This window comes from Podarcis bocagei (genome assembly GCF_964188305.1).
Source record: "Podarcis bocagei genome assembly, chromosome: 3".
In the NCBI taxonomy this organism is placed as follows: domain Eukaryota; kingdom Metazoa; phylum Chordata; class Lepidosauria; order Squamata; family Lacertidae; genus Podarcis; species Podarcis bocagei.
Genome location: NC_138127.1, coordinates 105,146,648 through 105,171,468, shown reverse-complemented (window position 1 = coordinate 105,171,468; position 24,821 = coordinate 105,146,648). Strand labels below are relative to the sequence as shown.

At 43.8% G+C, this 24,821-nt stretch overlaps 2 long non-coding RNA genes across 3 annotated transcripts in view; both read right to left on the bottom strand.

Moving 5' to 3' along the window:
* LOC308584265 overlaps positions 1-24,821 on the bottom strand; it is a 189,867-nt gene that overhangs the window by 25,352 nt on the left and 139,694 nt on the right. The window lies entirely within an intron of this gene.
* Positions 15,606-24,821, bottom strand: part of LOC308584176 — a 109,578-nt gene continuing 100,362 nt past the window's right edge. For both annotated transcript variants that reach the window (XR_014006575.1, XR_014006576.1), the window contains exon 2: positions 15,606-16,190. This is a non-coding gene — a long non-coding RNA (uncharacterized lncRNA). The remainder of the gene's footprint in view (positions 16,191-24,821) is intronic.

Below are 24,821 nucleotides of genomic sequence, written 5' to 3'. Positions count from 1 at the left end.
ACTGTGCAGGCTGCATGTCCCATGGGCAGTAAAAACTGGCAGCTCTGATCTAGCTGTACAAAATTTTAAGACAACCCTCAGTGAAGATTAGGCAGCTGTCATTTGGCAACAAAGAGTCATTTGGCAACAAAGAGCCCCATTTCATTCTGCACTTTCCAGACCTCCCCTGAAGTACAAAAATACATCATAATAACCAGTAAAACCAGAGCTAGAAACCACATAGTCCATAAGGACTTGAACCAGGGATGCCATCATCATGGAGAATACTAGAAAGCCAAACATGGTGAAAGTTATTGCTGCATTTTAGAAATATTTGGGAAATGAATGGCTATTTAAAAAGCAACTGCAATCCTAGGCTTCAGATGAGAAATAATTTAATAGATCCATTCTTGTCTGTGGCCAATTCTGAACCCAGGTTTTTAGAAGGCAAACGACTGGCTTGAGTGTCTCCCAAGACAGGTGAATTTTATTCAATTTTTTAAAATTAATTTTCACAAAATTATAAACAAACAAACATACAAACATAAATCATAACCCTATTGAAATTACACTTAATAACATTGTTAAGTGACTTCCTCACTTCCCCTTGGTTGAATTTCCATGCATATCCTTTTAACGGCTTTCCAAATCATAATTCTTATAAACTTGACTTAGTCTGTTAACATCCTTATATCTTTTCAATTTGAAAATAAACATATTCAACATCACTTAACTTACCATATTTTTTGCTCAATAAGACTCCCTTTTTCCCTCCTAAAAAGTAAGGGGAAATGTGTGTGCGTCTTATGGAGCGAATGCAGGCTGCACAGCTATCCCAGAAGCCAGAACAGGAAGAGGGATCGCTGCTTTCGCTGTGCAGCAATCTCTCTTGCTGTTCTGGCTTCTGAGATTCAGAATATTTTTTTTTTCTTGTTTTCCTCCTCCAAACACTAGGTGCGTCTTATGGTCCGGTGCGTCTTATAGAGCGAAAACTACGGTATATTGATTCCTAAGACAATCTGTTACCTGCAAGCTATTTCCAGTTAATTTAACTTAACAAATTTAGTTAAATAATCACAAAATTTTGTCCATTCTTCCCGATACTCCTCCTCCTTCTGGTCACAGAGTCTTCCGGTTAGGTCGGCTAGCTCCGAAAAATTCATCATCTTCATCTGCCAATTTTCCGCCGTTGGTAATTCTTGGGTTTTCCACTTTTTAGCTAGTAAAATTTGAGCAGCAGTTGTGGCATACAAAAGCAATTTAACATCTTTCTTAGAATCATAGAATCATAGAGTTGGAAGAGACCACAAGGGCCATCGAGTCCAACCCCCTGCCAAGCAGGAAACACCATCAGAGCACTCCTGACATATGGTTGTCAAGCCTCTGCTTAAAGACCTCCAAAGTAGGAGACTCCACCACACTCCTTGGCAGCAAATTCCACTGTCGAACAGCTCTTACTGTCAGGAAGTTCTTCCTAATGTTTAGGTGGAATCTTCTTTCTTGTAGTTTGGATCCATTGCTCCGTGTCCGCTTCTCTGGAGCAGCAGAAAACAACCTTTCTCCCTCCTCTATGTGACATCCTTTTATATATTTGAACATGGCTATCATATCACCCCTTAACCTCCTCTTCTCCAGGCTAAACATGCCCAGCTCCCTTAACCGTTCCTCATAAGGCATCGTTTCCAGGCCTTTGACCATTTTGGTTGCCCTCCTCTGGACACGTTCCAGTTTGTCAGTGTCCTTCTTGAACTGTGGTGCCCAGAACTGGACACAGTACTCCAGGTGAGGTCTGACCACAGCAGAATACAGTGGCACTATTACTTCCCTTGATCTAGATGCTATACTCCTATTGATGCAGCCCAGAATTGCATTGGCTTTTTTAGCTGCCGCATCACACTGTTGGCTCATGTCAAGTTTGTGGTCAACCAAGACTCCTAGATCCTTTTCACATGTACTGCTCTCAAGCCAGGTGTCCCCCATCTTGTATTTGTGCCTCTCATTTTTTTTGCCCAAGTGCAATACTTTACATTTCTCCCTGTTAAAATTCATCTTGTTTGTTTTGGCCCAGTTTTCTAATCTGTCAAGGTCGTTTTGAAGTGTGATCCTGTCCTCTGGGGTGTTAGCCACCCCTCCCAGTTTGGTGTCATCTGCAAATTTGATCAGGATGCCCTTGAGTCCATCATCCAAGTCGTTGATAAAGATGTTGAATAAGACCGGGCCCAAGACAGAACCCTGTGGCACCCCACTAGTCACTCTTCTCCAGGATGAAGAGGAACCATTGATGAGCACCCTTTGGGTTTGGTCAGTCAGCCAGTTACAAATCCACTGAGTGGTAGCATAGTCAAGACCGCATTTTACCAGCTTCTTTACAAGAATATCATGGGGCACCTTGTCAAATGCCTTACTGAAATCAAGGTAGGCTATATCCACTGAGTTCACTTCATCTACCAGGCTTGTAATTCTGTCAAAAAACGAGATCAGGTTAGTCTGACATGACTTATTTTTCAGAAATCCATGCTGACTATTGGTGATCACAGCATTCCTTTCTAGGTGCTCACAGACTGTTTTCTTAATGATCTGCTCCAGAATCTTCCCTGGTATTGATGTCAGACTGACTGGGCGGTAATTATTTGGGTCCTCTCTTTCCCCCTTTTTGAAAATAGGGACAACATTTGCCCTCCTCCAGTCTGCCGGGACTTCGCCTGTTCTCCAGGAATTCTCAAAGATGACTGCCAGTGGTTCTGAGATCACATCTGCCAGTTCTTTTAATACTCTTGGATGCAGTTCATCTGGCCCTGGAGACTTGAATACATCTAAACTAGCCAAGTATTCTTGTACTATCTCCTTAGTTATTCAGGGCTGTGTTTCCTTTGCTGAATCATTTGCTCCAAATTCTTCAGGTCGGGCATTGTTTTCTTTATCGGAGAAGACTGAGGCAAAGAAGGCATTGAGGAGTTCAGCCCTTTCTGTGTCCCCTGTTTGCATTTCACCATCTTCTCCTCTGAGTGACCCCACTGTTTCTTTGTTCTTCCTTTTGCTACGAACATACCCATAAAAGCCATTTTTGTTGCTTTTAACCTCTCTAGCAAGCCTGAGTTCATTCTGTGCTTTAGCTTTTCTGACTTTGTGTCTACACGTGCTGGCTATTTGTTTGAATTCCTCTTTGGTGGTTTCCCCCCTTTTCCATTTTTTGTACACATCCTTTTTAAATCTTAACTCAGTTAAAAGTTCTTTAGATAGCCACCCTGGCTTCTTTAGGCACCTTCCATGTTTCCGTCTCATTGGTATTGCCTGACGTTGTGCTTTTACTATCTCCCTCTTAACAAACGTGGGCAATTCCAAACCTGTTATTCCAAGAAGAAAGGCCTCTGGCTTCTTTATAAATGTATATTTCAACATTTTTTTTCAATTCATTATAAATCTTTTCCCAGAAGTCTTTCACCTTAGGGCAGGTGATAAAAAGTTCCTTCCTTTTCTTTGCATTTCCAACATAGAAAATCACAGTTATGATAAATCTTTGCTAATTTAACAGGAGTCAAATACCATCTGTACATCATTTTCATTATATTTTCCTTTAATACTGTACCTGCAGTGAACTTTACCCCTTTCTTCCAAAGTCTTTCCCAATCCTCAAACATTATATTATGTCCCACGTCTCTTGCCCAATCTATCATCACAGATTTAACTTGTTTATCTTTTGTATGCCACTCCAACAATAACTTATACATTTTCGATAAATGTTTACCTTTATTATCCAACAACTCCGTCTCCAACTTGGATTTTTCAGAAGCAAAACCATTTTTCTTATCCATTTTATACAATTCATTAATTTGGTGATAATGTAACCAATTTAACTTATCTTTAATTTGATCAAATGGTTTTAATTTATATCCTTCTTCATCTTCTAACAATAAATCAGAATATCTCAACCATTTGGTGTCCATATTTAACTTTTTCTGGGCCTTTGCCTCCATTGGTGAAAGCCATCTGGGTGTCTTTCTTTCTAAAAGATCTTTATATTTTATCCAAACATTATACAACGATTTCCTAATTACCTAATTTTTGAAGGCATTATGGGTCTTTACCTTATCATACCATAGATATGCATGCCAACCAAACACATTGTCCAAACCCTCCAAATCTAATAGATCTGTATCTTCTAGTTGCATCCACTCTTTAATCCAGCAGAATGCTGCTGCTTCAAAATAAATTTTTAAATCTGGCAGGGGAAATCCCCCTGTTTCTTTAGAGATCGTAAGGAATTTATATTTAATTCTAGGTTTTCCCCCTGCCAGATAAATCTAGATGAAGCTTTCTGCCATTCTTTAAAACATTTTACATTGTCTATAACTGGGAGGGCTTGGAACAAAAAAAGCATCTTTGGCAGCACATTCATCTTAATCACACTGAAATCCGGCCCATTAGTGACAATTATAATTTGACCTTATTTCCAAATCTCTCTTAATTTCATTCCATAATTTCTCGTTGTTGTCTTTATTCAGATTTTCCCCAGACAGATTCACCCCCAACTCTTGTATCAGCTCCAGTGCTTTAACTGCACTGGAGTCTGGGTCTTGTAATGTCAATACTAGATCATCCACAAAGGCTTTTAATTTATATTGGTTGGATCCTACTGTAATACCTTTAATTTGTTCATCCTTTCTAATCATACTTAGCAAGACCTCTAGAACTGAAATAAACAGCAGAGGGGAAAGTGGGCACCCTTGCCTGGTTCCCTTCTCAATTCTAATTTCCTCTGAAACCACATTATTTACAATAATTTTAGCTTTTGTTCCTGATAGATCGCTTTAATACCATTTAAAAAATCTTGGCCCACCCCCATTACTCTCAAAATTATATAGCATAAAACTCCAAGATACATTGTCAAAGGCCTTCTCTGCATCAATAACCATTAACATTGCTTTACAACTCTTTCTTGCTTCCAGCTTTTCCAGGATATCCACCACATTTCTAATATTGTCTTTCACATGTCTTCCAGGCAGAAATCCTGCCTGGTCCTTGTGGATATACTTAGATAAAACCTTCTTTAGCCTGTTAGCCATTATATTTGCCAAAATTTCACAATCCACATTGAGTAGGGAGATTGGTCTATAGGTTTTAACATTGGATCTATCTTGACCCTGTTTAGGAATCAGAGTGATATAAGCTTCCTTCCAGGTTTCAGGTGCTTTGCCCTCTCGTAAAATCAAATTAGATACTTCTACCAGGGGTTGAATAAGCCAATCTTTCAGTGTCTTGTAATATTTCACTGATAGACCATCAGGTCTTGCCAAGTTGCATTGAGTTTATTGCCTGTTCCACTTCCTGTCTTATAACTGAACCTGTTAGTAGGATCTTTTTATCTTCCAGTATCTGCAGCAAACCATTAGTCTTTATAAATTGCTCAATTTTTACCAAATCCTCTTTGTCCTTTTTATACAGTTGTTTATAATATTTGTAAAAACATTTTCTTACTGAAGCAAGGAAAGGGGGCTACCCTTATGCTATTCATATAATCAGTTATCAGTAATCAATATATTCACATATGCTCACATATAATCAGGGTTTACAGTAATTTATAATCCATTTGTATCAAGAAAAGCTTTTGCCTTAGCTAACTGCAAACTGCTTGGAACCGCAAGTCCAGAACCGACCTTTCACCTAGTAACATCCTGTACCCTATAGGAAAGGGGAAGCCATGAAGCACAAGCCGCTGGTACAAATATCCCCCTCAACTACAGGCTAAAATGGTCCACAAAACAGGAAGGGGCCTAACCACAAAAATCCCCACAGAGCAGATGCGTAAGGGGGAGGTAGCACCAGGAGATTCCCTCCCTAAGCCTTATTTCCCTGTTCTGTCAGAAGTAGGGAAAAGGTCAGACTGTACATCATTGTGCATCATTGTGCAGACAATGGAAAGCAGAAGTTAGGAGTAAAACTCTGCGTAAGATCAGGAGCATGGCAAGAAGCACGCTAATTGGCTATTTTTTGCTGGCGTTCGGGACTGTCTCATGATATGTGATTTGCTCAGGTATATAACCTCAGGACTTGTATCTCTCAGGGTCCCAGACTTTTGGAAAGGATTCCATCTGGGTCCCTTATTGCTCAGCAATAAAACCTCACCTTCTTTTCTCCAATTGCTGTGTCTGTCTGATCCTTGTTACACCACTATTTCACGTGCTTCATTATGTCTGCAGGGTTCTCTATAGATTTTTCTTCTGTTACAATATTTGTGATAGTACTTTGCTTTTGTCTCTTCTTTAATTGCCAGGCTAATAATTTCCCACATTTATTTGGAGATTCAAAATTTCTTTGTTTCATCCTTCTCAACTTCCATTCTATTTCTTGATTTACTAACTGTGAATATTGAACCTGTAAGACCATAATTTCTTTTTGAATCTGCAAATTCTTTGGGATTCCTCTGAGTTTCTTCTCTTTGTCTTTTAGTTGTTCCATAATTTTATCTTTTCTCTCATTCTGTGACTTTCTCCTAGTTGAATTTTGTTGTATCAGAAACCCTCTAATTACTGCTTTGCTGGCCTCCCAAATAACCCTTGTTTCCGTTCCTTGGGTCATATTAAGTTCAAAATAGTCCTTTAGGGTTTTTTGGGCCTTATTAACAATTGACATACTTCTCAACAAGTCGTCGTTCATTCTCCATCTGAAGGAACCCTGTACAAACATTTTTAAGTCCATAAAAACTGCATTATGATCCAAGCAAGTTTTAGGGCAAATTTCCATTTTTGTTACTTTAGGAACCAAGTCTCTGGATATCCATCTGTAGTCTATTATTGAAAATACTTGGTTTGTATCTGGGGGAAAAAGTGAAAACTTTTTCCATTGGATTTCTGGTTCTCCATATGTCTGACAAATCAAATTTGTCAGTTAGGTCAAAGAAAGCCTTAGGTAGTCTGCCAGAATTCGATACCTTTGATCTCTGAGTCCTGTCCATCAAAGTAGATGCAACTCCATTCAAGTCCCCCAACAGTATTAATTTGTAATCCATATATTCCAAAAGACTTGTTTCCAAGTTCTTAAACAATTCCACTTTGCCATCATTAGGTGCATAGATTCCTAATAACAAATATTTTTCACCTTGTGCTGTAATTTCAACTACTATGTGTCTTCCTTCCTCATCTTTAAATGCCAATTATGGATTCCATTTTTCTTTAATATAGAAAACCACTCCTCTTTTTTTGACTTTATCTGAAGAAATAAATTCTTGACCCAATCTTTTATTTATCAGTATTTTTCTATGTAGTCTTATATTGTGAGTTTCCTGTAAACAAATTATATCCAAATTCTCTTCTTCCAAAATATGATAAATTGGTCTCCTTTTTGGGGGTGAATTCAAACCATTTACATTCCATTAATATTTTTTTTTAAATGCATTTTTATTGAAGTTATGCACAAAAAACAGACATATATGAAAATACAGAGAAAAAATTACAAAGAAAAAAGAAAAAAAAAGAAAAACCACACGTCCGAAAAAAGAAAAACACACAATCTGAACTTCCCTCCGTCCTTTTGATAAGTATCGAATATCTCCTTCCATTACGTATTTGATTTTCAACCTATAGTCTTAAGTTCACTTGCTGGTCGTATTGTTCTAACCCCGTCAATTCACTTTAAGCATTTATTCCAATATATTTCCAAAATTTACTCCAATTTTTCAGAAATTTCTGTTCATCCTGATCTCTTATTTTACCTGTTAGTTTGTCAAGCTCAGCATAGTTTACCATTCTAATCTGCCAGTCCTTTATGTTGGGGATGGTTTCCACTTTCCAATATTGTGCCAACATAATTCTCGCTGCTGTGGTGGCGTAGAGGAATATCGTCCTATCTTCCTTTTTAATTCCTTATCTATCATTCCCAACAGGAAGGCTTCAGGCCTCTTGGGAAAGGTATACTTAAATATTTTTTTAAGTTCATTATAAATTAATTCCCAAAAGCCTTTCACCTTTTTACATGTCCACCATAAATGATATAGGTCACCCTCCACCTCGCCACATTTCCAGCATCTCTTATCCTTTAATCTATACATTTTGGCCAATTTCACAGGGGTGTGGTACCATCTATATAGCATCTTCCAAATATTTTCTCTCAGTGCCATACATGCTGTGAACTTTATGTTACAATTCCAAACTTCTATCCACCTTTCAAAATCAATATTATAACCAAAATCAATTGCCCATTTAATCATTGCCTCCTTCACCTCCTCATCTTTTGTGTACCACTCTAGTAATATATCATAAATTCTGGACAGGGTTTTATTTTTGCCTTCTATTACTTCTATATTAAATTTTGATTTTTTATCATCAAAACCCGCCTTCCTCTTATCCTCTTTTAACAAATCATTCACCTGGTGGTATTGCAGCCAACCAGTGAATAAATTTTTTATTTCTTCATAAGGTCTGAGTTTGGGCCCTTGGTCAGTTTTTCTTAACATTTCTTCATAGGTGGCATTTATCTCCTCCATATTTATTTTCTTAATCGTTAAGGCCTCTATTGGTGAAATCCACCATGGGGTCTTTCTTCCAAGGAGGTTTTTGTTCCTTTCCCATGCTTGATATAATGGTCCCCTAAAAATATGGTCTAAGAAACTCTTGTGAACTTTCACTTTCCCATACCAAAGGTACGAATGCCATCCGTACCAATTATTAAAGCCTTCCAGGTCCAGTAGCTCTCTATTCTCCAGTTTTATCCAATCTTTTACCCAATATATACAAGCCGCTTCATAGTATAAGCTTAGGTCCGGGAGAGAAAAACCCCCTCTTTCTTTTTTGTCTATCAAAATTTTCATTTTTATCCGTGGCCTTTTCCCCTGCCAAATATACTTTGCCAAGGCTCTCTGCCACTCTTCACATTGTTTTAGGCCTTTAAGTATGGGGATGGTTTGGAATAAAAATAACATTCTGGGCAGAATGTTCATTTTAACAACAGCTATCCTCCCCAAAAAGGAGAGTTTCATCCTCCCCCAAATTTCCATGTCTTTCTTTATACTCCTCCAGGTGGCATCGTAATTATCCTTGTATAAATTTATGTTCTTAGCTGTAACCCAGATCCCAAGATATTTCACTTTCTTAGCTACCGCAATTTTGGTCTTTCTTTCTAGATCTATCACTTCTTCCTTTGTTAAATTTTTAACTAACATTTTGGTTTGGTTTTTATTTACCTTAAGTCCTGCCACGGCTCCAAATTCGTCAATTTTTTGTAAAGCTTCTTTTACACTGTTTTTTGGGTCTTCTAAGGTTAGTACAATGTCATCTGCGAAGGCCTTGATTTTGTATTCCCTCTTTCCTACCCTGACTCCTGTGACTTCTGTTGCCCCCCTCAGTCTCTCGTTTAGTATTTCTAATACTGTTATAAACAATAGAGGGGACAGGGGGCAGCCTTGTCTAGTTCCTTTATATATACTAAAATATTCTGTTGTGGTGTTGTTTATTACCAATTTTGCCTTCTGTTCCTTATATATAGCTTCTATGCCTTTTCTAAATTTCTCTCCCATTCCCATCATTTCCAAACTTTTCTTCAAAAAATCCCACGAGATGTTATCAAACGCTTTCTCAGCATCTATGAATACCAAGGCCGCTTGTCTATCTATGCTCATATCCAAATATTCAATAATGTCTATCAAGTTCCTTACATTGTCCCTTAGTTGTCTCCCTGAGAGGAAGCCCGTTTGATCTTTATGTATTCTATTGTTCAAAACCTTTTTTAGTCTTTCTGCCATTATATCTGCAAATAGCTTATAATCATTATTTAGTAGTGAAATTGGCCTATAGTTTTTCACTTCCAAAGTATCTGCCTCTTTTTTGGGAATCAAAGTAATATATGCTTCCTTCCAGGTATTCGGGATCCTTCCTTCCTTTAATATATTATTCATCACTTCACCTAAGACTGGGGATATTTGGTTACTTAGTGTTTTATAATATTTGGCTGAGAGCCCATCTGGGCCTGGCACTTTCCCGTTTTTCATCTTTTTTATAGCCTTCTTTATCTCTTCTTGGGTAATTTCCTGGTCTAGTATCTCTTTTTCTATGAATAAATTCCCAATGCCATGCTGTCTAATTAGGGGGAAGCTGCCTCCGCCCCCAGCAACTGTGAGCTTTGTAGTCCAAGTTCTTCCGAGTGCTTTTGCAGAAATCTATCCTTCTCTCCAACAGTCTTTATTTTTTTGCTTTCTTCCTTCAAATTTGAAGGATAGGCCCTCTGGAAATTCCCACCTAAAAAAGATATTCTTTTGTCTCAGAATGTCTGCCAAGTCCTTGTATTGGGATCTCAGGTTCAAAAATTGACGTGGGAACTCTTTAAAGAGCACCACCGCTCTATCCTGGTTTTTGAGGCCTTTTTTATACAGTGGTACCCCGCAAGACGAACGCCTCGCAAGACGGAAAACCCGCTAGACGAAAGGGTTTTCCGTTTTGGAGGCGCTTCGCAAAACGAATTTCCCTATGGGCTTGCCTCGCAAGACGACAGCCCATAGGGAAATCTCTGGGACAGCGGGGAAGTGCAGCGCGTCTTCCCCACTGTCCTCGGACCTCCTCCCGCCGCGCGGCATCGGAACGAAGCTCCGATGCCGGGCGGGGGGAACGCCTCCTCCCCCCCGCGGCATCGGAACGAAGCTCCGATGCCGGGCGGGGGGGAACGCTTCCTCCCGCCGCGCGGCATTGGAACGAAGCTCCGATGCCGGGCGGGGCGGGGGGAACGCCTCCTCCCGCAGCGCGGCATCGGAACGAAGCTCCGATGCCGGGCGGGGCGGGGGGAACGCCTCCTCCCGCCGCGCGGCATCGGAACGAAGCTCCGATGCCGGGCGGGGCGGGGGGAACGCCTCCTCCCCCCCGCGCGGCATCGGAACGAAGCTCCGATGCCGGGCGGGGCGGGGGGAACGCCTCCTCCCCCCTGCGCGGCATCGGAACGAAGCTCCGATGCCGGGCGGGGGGGAACGCCTCCTCCCCCCCGTGCGGCATCGGAACGAAGCTCCGATGCCGGGCGGGGGGGGAACGCCTCCTCCCGGTGCGCGGCATTGGAACGAAGCTCCGATGCCGGACGGGGGGGGAACGCCTCCTCCCACCGCGCGGCATCGGATGGCTTTCCTGAAGACTTGGGTGGGAGGAGGGTTTTCCTTCCCACCGCCAACATTCAGAATGCTGTTCTGAATGTTGGCGGCAGGGAGGAAAAACCCTCCTCCCACGCAAGCCCTGGGAACAGAGGGAAAGCGCTGCGCGCCTTCCCCTCTGTTCCCGTACCTGTCCTGAAGGCTTGCGGTGCGGAGAAAAGCCCTTCTCCGCACCGCCAGCCTGGCAAGCAGTTTCCCTAGGAACGCATTACCGTATTTTTCGCTCTATAACACGCACCCGACCATAACACGCACGTAGTTTTTAGAGGAGGAAAATCCGTAGGCATGCCACCCGCAGGCATTCCCTCCATAACACGCACAGACATTTCCCCTTACTTTTTAGGAGGAAAAAAGTGAGTGTTATGGTGCAAAAAATACGGTAATTGATTTTCAATGCATTCCTATGGGAAACCGTGCTTCGCAAGACGAAAAACTCGCAAGAAGAAAAAACTTGCGGAACCAATTAATTTCGTCTTGCGAGGCACCACTGTAGTGATGTCCCAAGATAATGTCTCTTTGCTCCTTAGTCTTAAAGACCACTATGCAATCATAAGTTATTTTAGTCTCCTTTTTAGGCCCAAATCTGTACGCTTTCTCTACCCAAGCTTCCACTTCCTATTTTTTCAAGTCCCAACATTCCACAAAAAATCCTATCAGAGATTCTCTGAGTTTTTCATCTTCCAGAAAGGGGACCCCCCTCAATCTCAAATACGATTCTTTTTCTTTCAACTGAAGGAAGGTGATTGAATTAGCATTTTCATACTGCAACCGTTCCAAGTCTGGCACTCTAACAGTCTCCAGCTATGCCAACCTTGTGTCATGTGTGGTTATTTCCTTTTTCACGTCTTTCAAGTCGGTACTTGAATGTTCAATCTTTCTCCCCAAATTATCTATGCTTGCTGTATTACAATCCAAACCTTCTTTAATGTCAGTTAACACTGACATCACCGACTCCTCAAATTGAGGAGCTTTGGAGCCACATCTCAGCCTTTCTGAACTCATAATAGCTTAAGAATGTCAAGGTCAGTCTCACAGTATGGCACAATAAAGGAGAAAAACAAGTTCCCTCCACCAATCCCACGACAGCCAGCACAGAGGCAGCTTCCTTCATCTTCCAAACTCGCTGAATGCCAAAGACAAAAATGGCAAAGAGAAAATTTTCCAATTCTCCCCTTATTCTGAGGAAGGGGGACACGTTTTAGCCAATTTAGAATGTACCGTATTTTTCGCTCTATAACACGCACCTGACCATAACACGCACATCATTTTTAGAGGAGGAAAACAAGGGAAAAAACATTCTGAATGAAACAGTGGATGTATCATTTTTGTGCTTCATGCTATGGCCACAGACATGTGATCTGATGGTGAATTTGGGCTGACCCAATGCAAAGATCCTGAGGATCCATGTGGATCCATGCTTTGTAACCACGTTTTTGCACCATTGCAGCCCCAGACAACAGTGGGTGCGTGATTTGGGGGAGGCAGGCTGTAGCCATGGACATGCTATGTTCTCTGGTGGTGAATTTGGGGGTGACCCAATGCAAAGATCCTGAGGATCCATGTGGATCCATGCTTTTTAACCACATTTTTGCACCATTGCAGCCCCAGGCAACAGTGGGTGCATGATTTTTGGGGGGCAGGCTGTAGCCATGGACATGTTATGTGCTCTGATGGTGAATTTGGGGGTGACCCAATGCAAAGATCCATGTGGATCCATGCTTTTTAACCACATTTTTGCACCATTTCAGCCCCAGGCAACAGTGGGTGCATGATTTTGGGGGGCAGGCTGTAGCCATGGACATGCTATGTGCTCTGATGGTGAATTTGGGGTGACCCAGTGCAAAAATCCTGAGGATCCATGTGGATCCATGCTTTTTAACCACATTTTAAGTGGGGAGGGAAGGAAAAACACAGAAGGGCTAAGAATGCAGGAGTGGGGTATAACGGGAGGGAGGAAAGGAAGGCAAAAATTTCCCCCACGCACCCACCCAAGCCAGCCAGCTCTCTCTCTCTCTCTCTCTCTGTCTCTCTCTCCCACCTGCATGTTTTCAGCAGCACCGGAGCACAGAGAGGAAGGAATGACATTTTGCTTTCCCCTCTTCTTGCCTGGAGGGGAGGGGCTTTCCCTGCTCTTTGTTCCGTTTCAGCAAACACAGCAAGGAAACAGAGCGGGTGGGCAGTAAGACCCTGAGGCAGAATGCAGGAAAGCAGCCACCTGTTTTCAGGTTTCCCTTCTCCGTGAAGCACGATTTGATTTTTGCCCGATTTTTCGGCTCCAGGGACCACACATTCACTCAATAACACGCACAGACATTTCCCCTTCCTTTTTAGGAGAAAAAATATGCGTGTTATAGAGAGAAAAATACGGTAGACAGGCAGCACAGGAAAGTTTGTAGCCAAGTCAGTGGAAACGGAGATTGAATGTTTCCTCTTCCATTGTGACGTCCTAATGGAGACTAGTCTTCCCTCCCTGGTGGTCCGTTGCCAAATGGGGAGGTCCCAATTGTATTTCCTAGCTTCCCAAAGTGATAACAAATAAACAAATACCCCCTTTTCTACCAGGAGGGGGGGGGAGGCAGAATTGCTTGCAGGATTTAAAAACTTTTCCGTTCCATAAAGGCTTTGGTCTTTGCACACCGATTTTCACCTTTTCTCCCTTTTCTTCCCAATCTTTTCCAGTTTTAATTTGAAAGTATTTCCAGATGAGTGGCGTCAGTGAGCAGCCCACATCCATAGGTGTGAACGCCTGATTGCTACGCTGATTCTTCTGGATCTTAGTTGTGGAAGTGGGCCTGATCAATCGATTTGTGAAAGCAGGCAATGAAATAAAGATCAGTCTACTGAGATGATCATCTAATTAAACGCATATTAAACTGCAATTGAGAATTTGTATTTTTTTCATTTTTTAAAGAAAGCATCTACGGCTTAAAATGACCCACCTCCAGTGGAAGTGCATCATATCTGCCCAATATCCCTCTTGACAGAAGACCTCACCCCGAGTCCCAGGAGCAGATAACTGCAGCCATTGCTTTTCATGCACCCAGGCAGAGCTTGGGTTTTGTTGCCAAGTTGTTTATGTGAACACGGGTGGGATAGGCTGAACTCAACCCAGACTGAAGCCATGACCTAAATGGAGCTGATTATTCAGAAGCCACTGCCTTGTGGGTGCCTATAGGTCATTGAGAAAGATATTGACAGTGGGAAGGAGAAACTATGGTAGGAAACCATTTTGGGGACAGTGAAATGAACTGAGGAAAGGGTGTGGGTGTGATAGCGAGATAGTGTCAGTGGCTCCCATGAATGGGCTCACCTCATCCCAATGCTGTTTATAATTTAATCACCATCTTCTTTGGGGATCAACCCACACAGAATAAATCAGGAATTGTAGGAATTGCAATTCATGTATGATGGGAATTATAGTCCAACAATGATCAGAGGGTCACAGGGAGACTGCATATCTATCAGCAGTTGTGATTTGACCTGGACATCCCAGAATTACAGAAGTTATCCCACCTTCTGATAGGATGTCAAATGTATGTTTCAACATCTCTTTGGCTCTGCAGCACTGTAAGTAAAGAGAACCTTATTGTTTCATCCAAAGAAGACTTCTGCCTTAGAGCACTTTCCCTTCAGCAGAGATCTCGGGGAAAATTTTCGGCATGAGGTTCCCTTACCTGAACTTTGTTCCGGTCTTTGCAATTGCAGTTGAACTGAACAGTCCAATCAAAAGAGGTTGCATCGAACTGCATTACAGTCAAGCTCTTACGCAAAATTCCACTTCCGTTTTATCCAGGTGCTGTCAATTTGGCAGCAGCTTTTGTGAGATGACAGGAAATCTATTAATTGATATGGAAAGAAAACAGCATGAGAAAGGTTGTTCTTCAGGTAAAACTTAGGAAGCTCTCCAATATAAATAGGTTGCATAGGCAATTTATTTTGGCACAACAACACTATAAGTAAAGAGAACCTCCCTTTCCCATCCAAACTCCACTTCCTTCTGCCTTAGAGCACCTTCCCTTTGGTAGAGATCTCAGGAAACTCCAGCCCTGAAGTTCCTCTACCTGAGCTTTGCTCTGGTCTTCATCCTCTTCCCCGTTGTTGCAAGTAAGAGAGCAGTTCAAGCTCAGTGGGGGAGCATCTGCTACAAATGCAGAAGGTCTCAAATTCAATCCCAGCTATTTCCCTGGATGGAAACCCTGAAGAACTGCTGCCTTTCAGTGTAGACGACACGACAGAGACTGTTGTGACTTTTAGAAATATGACTTATTGACACATTTACAAACTGAGCCTCTCCTAGAGTCTTCCCTGTTGGAATTCTGCCTGGGTCAGAGGAATGTGCCACAGCGTAGGCACCGGCAGATATTCCTGTCGACCTCCCCGCGTCTCCACTCTGCTGATAAGCAGGCGAGGTCCCGGCGATTCATCTCAGATGTGTGAGAGGAACACACCGTTCTCCCTCTCTCCCCTTTGGTGTCCCCCAGGGAGGGGAAAGAAGCAGACAGAAAACTATTTACATCTTTTATTTCTGTCTCTCATATCAGTACAGAGAAACACGTCTGCACTCGACAACAGCAAGAAGAAACTCCACCCATGTACTTCCAGTACGGGTCATATGACACACACACTGAGCTAACATCCGGTGCTCAGTACAGAATGGACTGCCCCTTTGTTTCCATGGCAACAGTCACAAACATCCTGTCTGGCTTTCCAGCCACAAGCAGCTGACTGAGCTGCTGGAGCCTTTGCTTGCTGCAGCATTGGTGCTTTATGGTAACATACTCCCCCTAAAGTATCAATGCGTGCTGCGAGCAAAGCGTCATCCAGAGAAGAAAACAAACGGTTGTTATACTTATAACATTCCCCTGTTGTTTCAGTTCCACCCTTGGAACTACCCGCCACTGGTTTTACCAATGTACCTCTCTGGTTGTGTGACTTCGCATTTCCTTGGTTAACAACTCTCTGTTGTGCCTTTGTCTCTGACTCAGACACAGCTTCAATCTGTCCTTGGTCGTTTACAACAGCAACATATGCAAGGTTAGCAAACTCCTTTGAATACCTCTTGGGTGGTACACCCTTCGTTGCTCTCTCAGACCTTCGTAAGAGTTGCAACTCTTCTCTGCTTTCTGGTTCAGCCTCTGAATTCTCTGGAGAACCAGTACTAAGCTTAATCAGTGGTTTATCCTCCTTTTCTGAGGGTCTAGTCATTATTTGAGATTTCCTCTCAATGACTGTGACAACTGAGCTGTCTGAGCTATCAGTGTCATCATCATCAGTACCACTGAACTCAATAAGATCAAACTCATCATCATCATCATCATCATCATCATCATCATCATCTGTGGAAAAAGTTTGAACAATCACTCTCTCCCGTTCAGGAGCACTCTCTAGAAACTTTGTGAGAATCGCCTGACCAGATTCAGACAAAATTACTCTGTAGAGACCTTTTTCATAACCTACAAAGATGCCTCTGGCATTCTTTACCCCACTTGGAGCTTCTGTTCTCACATGAGACCCGAAAACCTTGAAATAGGCAACAGAAGGTTTTCTATTAAACAGCTTCTCAAAAGGAGAACATCCCAACTCTGTTGAGACCTTTCTCAGCCATACATGAAGATAGGACGCTAGCGACTCGGCCCAATATTCATGTGGTAAATGTGAACTTAGCAATTGCGCATGCATCCCCTTTTGCAATTCTTTGTTCACCCTAACACAGACACATTTCTTCCATGCTTCTTCGGAACTAGCAAGTTTGTGTCTTATCCCTTTTCCATCCAGGAACCTCTGGAAATCCTGTAAAAGAAAAACTGGCATGTCATCTGTGAAAAGACAATCAATGTTAGCATCATGCATACTTTTAACCTTGTCACAAAACTCCTGAAACTTTTCTAAAGTTTCCTGCGGTTTCTTCATCATATAAACCCAAGAATAATTAGTGTAACAATCAACACACACAAGGTAATATTTTGCACCGCCCCTAGATGGTTCTAGAGGACCAATCACATCAGCATACACCCGCTGAAAAGCTCTGTGGACCTTCTTGGCCACCTTCTTGGTGTCCACACTGGTCACACCTGCAAGAGAAATATCGTTAGAATCAGAAGTATTACATTTCATGTAATCACTTCGATCAAAAGTCAACAAATACAGTCCATCTTTCTCTTTGGCAGTAAGAAACAGTTCTCCATCTTTGTAGATCTTGCATCTTTTAGCATCATAGTACAGTTTTAGCCCCTTCTTTGCAATCTGCGAAGCACTCAGCAGACTAAATTTCAGTTCTGGAACCAGGTAAACATCGTTTATAGTCAAGTTCAGACTCTCAAGATACACAGTTCCAATCCCGGTCGCTTCCAGTTCTTGACCGTTGGCTTGTTTCACAGTGAAGCTTTGCTTCTTCAACGTCGAAAACAGTTCTCTGTGTGGGCAGAGATGCTTCGTGGCGCCCGTATCGATTATGAATGCGTTCCCAACATCTGGCGTGGTTCCTTTCGCCATCATCACCTTTGCAGGTTTCATCTGGCACTTGGTACGGCTTTTGCTTGACGCCTCAGGCTTCGTAGAGCTGTTCTTGGCTCCTTTTGACTGTCGCGGCTTCTTACAGTTCCGCTGTAGATGCCCAGTCTGTCCACAATTATAGCATCGGACAGCACTCAATGCTATGGCATGCTCTCCAGTAGCATCAGCAGTGGGAAGATTTGAACTCTGTTCTTGCCTCCCTCTGTCTTTCACTTCCAGTGCAGCAAGTCTGTCGTGTTCGTTCAGGACGACGGCACACACTCTTTCCGCGGTCAGATCCTGAGCAGGTAGCGAACCAAGCTGACTGGCAACAACCTTGTAGGTGCGGTTAAGGCTGTTTATCATCATGAAGCAAAACACTTCCTCCTGTAGACGGAAATTGTGTTCCACCATCTGTTGACGCAGGAACTTCATTTCTGTCAGGTGCGCTTGAACATCTCCATCAGGCGCTAATCTCAGATTGGTCAACTTCTCAAAATACAGCAACGCTGAAGAACCGGCATCTCTCTGATGCGTTGTACGCAGCGTGTTCCAAACCTCTTGCGCAAATTCCAAATGCTGTATATGCACAAGCTGCTCATCTGAGACACACAGAATTATAGCAGTCCTAGCCTTCACATTCTGTGACTCCCAAGCACGCGTTGGTGCTGCTGGGATGGGATTCTCAATCACCCCAAACAGTCTCTGATTCTGCAGCAGGGCCTTCATCTTTACAGACCAAGATGAATAATTGTCATTGGTCAGGAGGGGTGGAGAAGGCAAGCCCCCCCCTTCTTGGCATCCATTTTGAGTCCTTGCATTGACTCTAAAAGACAAGCCTCTAAAATCCAATAGCTGGCTTGTTTACTCTCTTGACACCTGGCAACTCTGACACTGGCTGCGTTGGAAAGTCCCTTCCAGCAGTTCGTGAGGACCTAGTCATAACAAAACTTTGTTTTCGCCTCTCTGAGGCATAGACTGACTGTCCAGCCCTCTCGAGTAACTTTCCATTTCTCCTCTCTGAGGCACAGCCTTCACTGAAGGACGTTGCTTAGCAACAGCGCATTCCTTTCCTCGGACAGGAAACCACAAAAATGCCTGGTATGCAGGCCTCTTCTAAGTTGGAGCTGCTTTCCCACACACGCTCTCCGTGAAGCAGAGAATGAATCAATCTGCATTCACACTTCTAAGCCCTTAAAGTCTCATACCTTGGGCATCGGCTTGGCTGTCAGCTTCTTCTGGTCAGCTTCTGGCTGCAGAGAATCAGCCTCTCAAATCAGGCTTCCATGGAGCAGAGGAGGACAATTCACCAGCCTCTCATGCAGATGTCCGATGGATCGAAGAAAACAGCAACCATCCGAAGGCTGCCACTGTTGGAATTCTGCCTGGGTCAGAGGAATGTGCCACAGCGTAGGCACCGGCAGATATTCCTGTCGACCTCCCCGCGTCTCCACTCTGCTGATAAGCAGGCGAGGTCCCGGCGATTCATCTCAGATGTGTGAGAGGAACACACCGTTCTCCCTCTCTCCCCTTTGGTGTCCCCCAGGGAGGGGAAAGAAGCAGACAGAAAACTATTTACATCTTTTATTTCTGTCTCTCATATCAGTACAGAGAAACACGTCTGCACTCGACAACAGCAAGAAGAAACTCCACCCATGTACTTCCAGTACGGGTCATATGACACACACACTGAGCTAACATCCGGTGCTCAGTACAGAATGGACTGCCCCTTTGTTTCCATGGCAACAGTCACAAACATCCTGTCTGGCTTTCCAGCCACAAGCAGCTGACTGAGCTGCTGGAGCCTTTGCTTGCTGCAGCATTGGTGCTTTATGGTAACATTCCCACCTCCTTCCCAAAGCCTAGTTAGCACTGTCCCAGATGTAGGAAGAAGATGGGAGAGCCATAGGACCCTGCCAGAGCCCTCACACCTCCTTCCCAATGCCTGGTGCCCTGCTTACCCAAAGCGAGCACTTAGAATCATAGCATTGTAGAGTTGGTCGTCTACTCCAACCCCCTGAAAGGCTTTGGGTGGGAGGTGGGAAGATGCCCCTTGCCTTGGTGACCTGTGTGTGGGAACGGGTCACACTGCCCTAAATCTGCCTCTGGACTCAGCTACATTAGTTTTAAATGCAATATAACACCGAGACACCAGATGGTGCTGTAGAGTTCCGTCTTTCACCAACTTGATTTCCCATTATGCGGCTTACAACACACTTTCCTGTAACCTTTTTCGATGTGCTTTGATCCAGCCTCTGCCTGCAAGAAGGACCTGAGCACAATAGCAGGAATTTCAGTGAAGTTGGGACACAGACAAACCTGTTTTGCTTTATTGTTCCATTACGTCATAATGATTAAAATGTTGGGATACTGCCAGGGAGACAGAGGCATCAGGCCTCCCCTTCGTTTCCAGACGATCTACCGGTCTCCCGTGGAAACAGCATCAGTAAATTAGCGACACGAGCCTCAGATGCATTCCAAGACTCATGCCGCCCTTTTCGCAGAGTTTCCACAATGGAAGGTTCACCCAGGAGAGCATATTTACAACTTTATTCAACGTTGGTCAGAACAAAGGAAAAACATGACTACCTTGCATCCATGTCGAGGAAAACAGCCAGAACAAAAGCTATATACAAAACGGAAACTCCCAGTGAGCAGGAAGTAAACAGGCATGTGACACACAACAGCCTGTTCCCTTTTTAAGGAGGAATGGAAATATCCTAACAAAAAATAATAATGATAATAATTTCGTGATTTGGACCCCACTCACCTTACTGGGTTGCCACAGCCACTCTGGGCGGCTTCCAGCATATACAGAAACATATTGAAGCATCAACACCTCTTAACTGCTGCCAGAGTCCTCTTCCAAAATCCAGGGAAGAAATGAGAACAGCAACCATGAGGGAATGAATAACGAAAATATGGGCCGTACATGTTGAGAATTATAGAGGGCAGACAACAAGGAAATATCTTTGCCAAGAAAGGAAGTCTTTTTAGAAGGTACTGAAGTAAGAAGGCATAGGAGAGTATAAAGCCATTTTTGTTACTTGGAACCTTTCAATATTATTATTATTATTATTATTATTATTATTATTATTATTATTATTATTATTATTATTATTATTAGTGTTTGAAATTCATATGGAAATGTGGTCCTAGTGTTTAATTCTAGATGTGCTGGTCCCATGGGTTACCCGAGAGGTGAGGTCCAAGTCTGGTCCGTGCAATGTGGAGGCAGTCCGTAGAAACTGAAGCTGGGTGCAGGGCAGGGAGTTGGGTGAAGTCAGGAACAGGCTTGCAAGCAGGGAGCCAGGGCTGGTCAGGAGCTCAGGCAGGAAAGCAGGACAGGGTTCAGGCAGGAACTAGCAACCAACAATGTTGCTCCCGCAACTTGGGACTGGGGCTGGCCGGCTTTTATCTGCCCCGAGGTGTAGGGCAGCCCCAATCCTCTGGTGACTCACCTCTCCTGGCCTGGAGGTGAGCACTCCTCCTGCGGGAACTTAGTTTTCTCCATCTCTCTGCCCTGAGCCTCTGCAGCTCAGGAGAGGCTGGAGGGTTACCGGACCCAGAGGCAGCCTCAGCTTCCTCTGACGGGGCTGAGAGTGGAGCACCTGCAGGCAATGGGTCCTCCATCACCTCAGGAGTCAGAGCAGACTCAGCTGGTGCTTGCACCTTAGGATCCAGCACAGGTGAGGATCCTTCAGGCTCATGTCCCAGCCCCGGCTCAGCTGGCTCTGGAGGCGGGGAATCCTGTGCAGGCTGGGATCCCTCAGGTGCAGCATCCAAGTCCGAATCCCAGGCCATCACACTAGATGTATTTTTCTACTTGTATTTTATTTTGATTGGCATCTGTGATTATACATTGTCTTGTTATTGTCAGGCTACTGCCAGCAACTCCCAGCCGGTTGCTAGGAACACACAAAGACAAGGAAATGTTTCTTACCATCCTTTTATAATTCAGTAATTACAGAGAGAGGCTACAGAACCCAGCCTCTTGGATAATGCCATTCTCCCGAGTGAATCTCCACCCTCTACCCCCGTCTCTCCCATGTCCTCATTCATCACTTCTACAGGTGCTGCTATGCACCCTCTGTCTTTGAGCTCTTTGCTCTCTGACTTTCAAGGCTCAACAGGTTCTGTGAGAGAGGGGGTCAGGAATGCTTTCTAAAGACACTGTGTCCATCAGCTGTTGCCCCCCTAGTACTTCCTCCTCCTCATCTCCCATTATCTCCCAATTCCCCCCCCCCATCTGCCTCTGAGATGTGACCTCCCTCAAGCCCCTGTTGTAAATCTAAACTGTCTTCCACTTCCTCCTCCCTGGAAGGGTCAAGTTGGGGTGGCGGTCTCCACCATTCCTCCTCTGCCCAGTCCCTGACAGTTTATGAATTAATGTGTATGAATAAAGTCAAAAAGAATGAAAGACCCAGATGACTGACCCTGGGATCTTGATCACTAGGCAGCAATAGCCCTTCCTGGTTCTTCAGTTCCTCCCCACCCCTCCCTGGAACCTCTCTGAGTCCCTTCTCTCAGTCACAGAATTTCCCACCCCTCAAAAATTTTTCTGAGTCCTACTCAGAGTAGACCCATGGAAATAAATAAACCTAATGCAGCCATGTCCATTAACTTCAATAGCAAATCAAATCAATCTTTATTATGGCCCAGAGACCCAACAAATCGTTACAAAGCAATGCACAATTCATACAGCCTACCTCCAGGTTAAACAAGCATTTTGTTCAAAAGATAGGGATCATTGGTTCTTGCAAACACCATTAAAAACTTTGCCACTGCTAATGTTCTAGCGTTTGTCCGGTCTTCCAATAGGAACATGACATAGTGAGCCTCTGATTTTCCCGGGTAAGGTACCAGCAACGGTAATATCAGTTCAGCCCTGGTTTGCTCATATTTTGCACAGTGCAGCAAAATATGTTTTATGGAATTGATGTCTTGAGCACACGAGCAAAGTCTGTCCTGGTAGGGAACGCCTCTCAACCTGCCATCCAACACTGCAGAAGGAAAGACGTTTAGTCTGGCTTTGGTGAAAAGCCTTGGATAATTTGGTACTGTCAGGTTTTTAATGTAAGATGTTAACTTAAAGACATGCACATATTGTACTCCTACTGCCAGCGGACTACAGACTGTGTGTGATCGAGATCTCAAGTCACTGTGTGCATTATCCCATAATCTTTCCTTAACGTCTTTAGGGTGCCTTCATAACCCAGGAAATACAGTTGGGGGATGGGTGACAGACCAATAGAGGTGTCTTTTCTAGCCATGATCAATAGCACTAAATGCCACCCTCAATTATTTGTGGTCACCCACAAGGCAACGGCTCTTTAAAAATCAGCTTCAATTCTGTCATGCTTTCAGTCTGGGTTGAGTTCAGCCTGCCCCACCCATGTTCCCATAACCTGTGTGCATGAAAAGCACTGGCTGCAATTATCTGCTCCTGAGACTACTTGATGAGGACTTCAGTCAAGAGGGATTTTCAGCAGATAAGATGTTCTTTCATTGGAGTTGGGTCATATTTAGCAGTAGGCGCTTTTGAAAAAGAAAACAAAAAAATACACATTCAATTTCAACTTTGTGAAATTATTTTGTGTTTTTTCATCTGAGCAGACTGTTATTTATTTCATTGTCTGCTATCACACGTGGGCAGATTTGCACCACTTCCACAAGCAAAGATCCCAAAGAACTGGCATAGCCATCAGACGTTCACAACCATGGAGGTGGGCTGCTTACGGGTATCCCTCAAGGGCACAGCATTGTGTATTGATGCCACAGTAACTCGGAAGATTCCGACCAGACGGACAGGGTTTGCTGAGATCCTCTTGGCAGAACCTTCCCAGTTTATCACATAGGAAGCATAGGAAGTGAGCATAGGAAGTGCTTTGCTGGATCAAGCCAAGGGCCCATCCAGCATCCAGCTGTATTGTTTTTAACACTTGATTGGAAGCCGCCCAGAGTGGCTGGGGGAACTCATCCAGATGGGCGGGGTATAAATAAATAAATTATTATTATTATTATTATTATTATTATTATTATTATTCTGTGCATTTGGCCAGCCAGACCCACAAGCAGAGTACATGCACAGGAGCCCTCTCCCCTCCTGCAACTTCCAGTAATGGGGATTGAGAAGCATCGCTGTCTCCAGCTGTGAAGGCAGAGCAAAGCCATTGTGGCTGCTAGCCATTGGTAGTCCTCCTCCTCCACCCTCTTTTAAAGCCATCCCAGCTGGTGGCCATCACTGGCAGGGAGTTCCACAGTTTAACCATGAGCTGTGGAGTAAGTCTTTTCATTTCTCTGTCCTGAAATTTCCAGCATTCATTGGATGTCCACAAATTCTAGCCTTATGAGCGAGATGGACAAACTTTCCTTTATCCACCTTCTCCACAGATAGAGGGTCCTTGTTGACCCACAAAGCAATCCCATCACAGCTCATCCTGCCCCATCCCAATTCTTCCCCTCATTTAGAGAACTACGACCCAGGGTGCAAAGACACACTCACATGCTTTGATATCACACACCCCACGGCACGCCACGCCCTTGGACAGCTTTGTACAGATCAGAGAAATCGGCACCAGGTGAGATCTCCCTGCCATCGTTCCACATTTTCATAAAGCCATCCCCACATGCAGGGGAAGAGAGGTGGCGCAACACAGCCTCTCCTGCCTCATGGCTGCGCTGCATCCTTCATCTTTGCATGAGCATCTATGAGGACCAGGAATGATGGTGGCGATTCTCCGCCTTCCCTGCAAGGACAGCTGTTGCCCACTCAGCTTCTGCTCAATTCCACCACAGCAATCCAGAGAGGAAACCCAAGTTTCTCTGGGTTCCTTGTACCTGGCGTTGAGAGAGCCCTCGCTGATGGTGTCCCCCTCGCCCAGAAGCTCGTTGTCGCTGTGATAATACATCTCGTCCTCTTCTTGCCTGCGTGGATGGGTGGCAACAATAGGAATGGGATTACCCAAGTTTTACCTGTCTCTCTGAGCACCAGAAGGCAGCAGGGATTGGCGATGGCATTAGAGGTTACCGCCCACACAATTCCGCTGCACTTTTCTGCTTGTGTGGTGGCACCTCGTTAAACATGGTGCCTGGTGTGCTCTGGTCCATGGGGTCATGAAGAGTCGGACATGACTACATGACTAAACAACAACAACAACAATGTACTAAGCTTGGATCCTAGAACAATAGGCAAGTAGGATCCTAGAATGCAACAACTGATTGGCTTGCA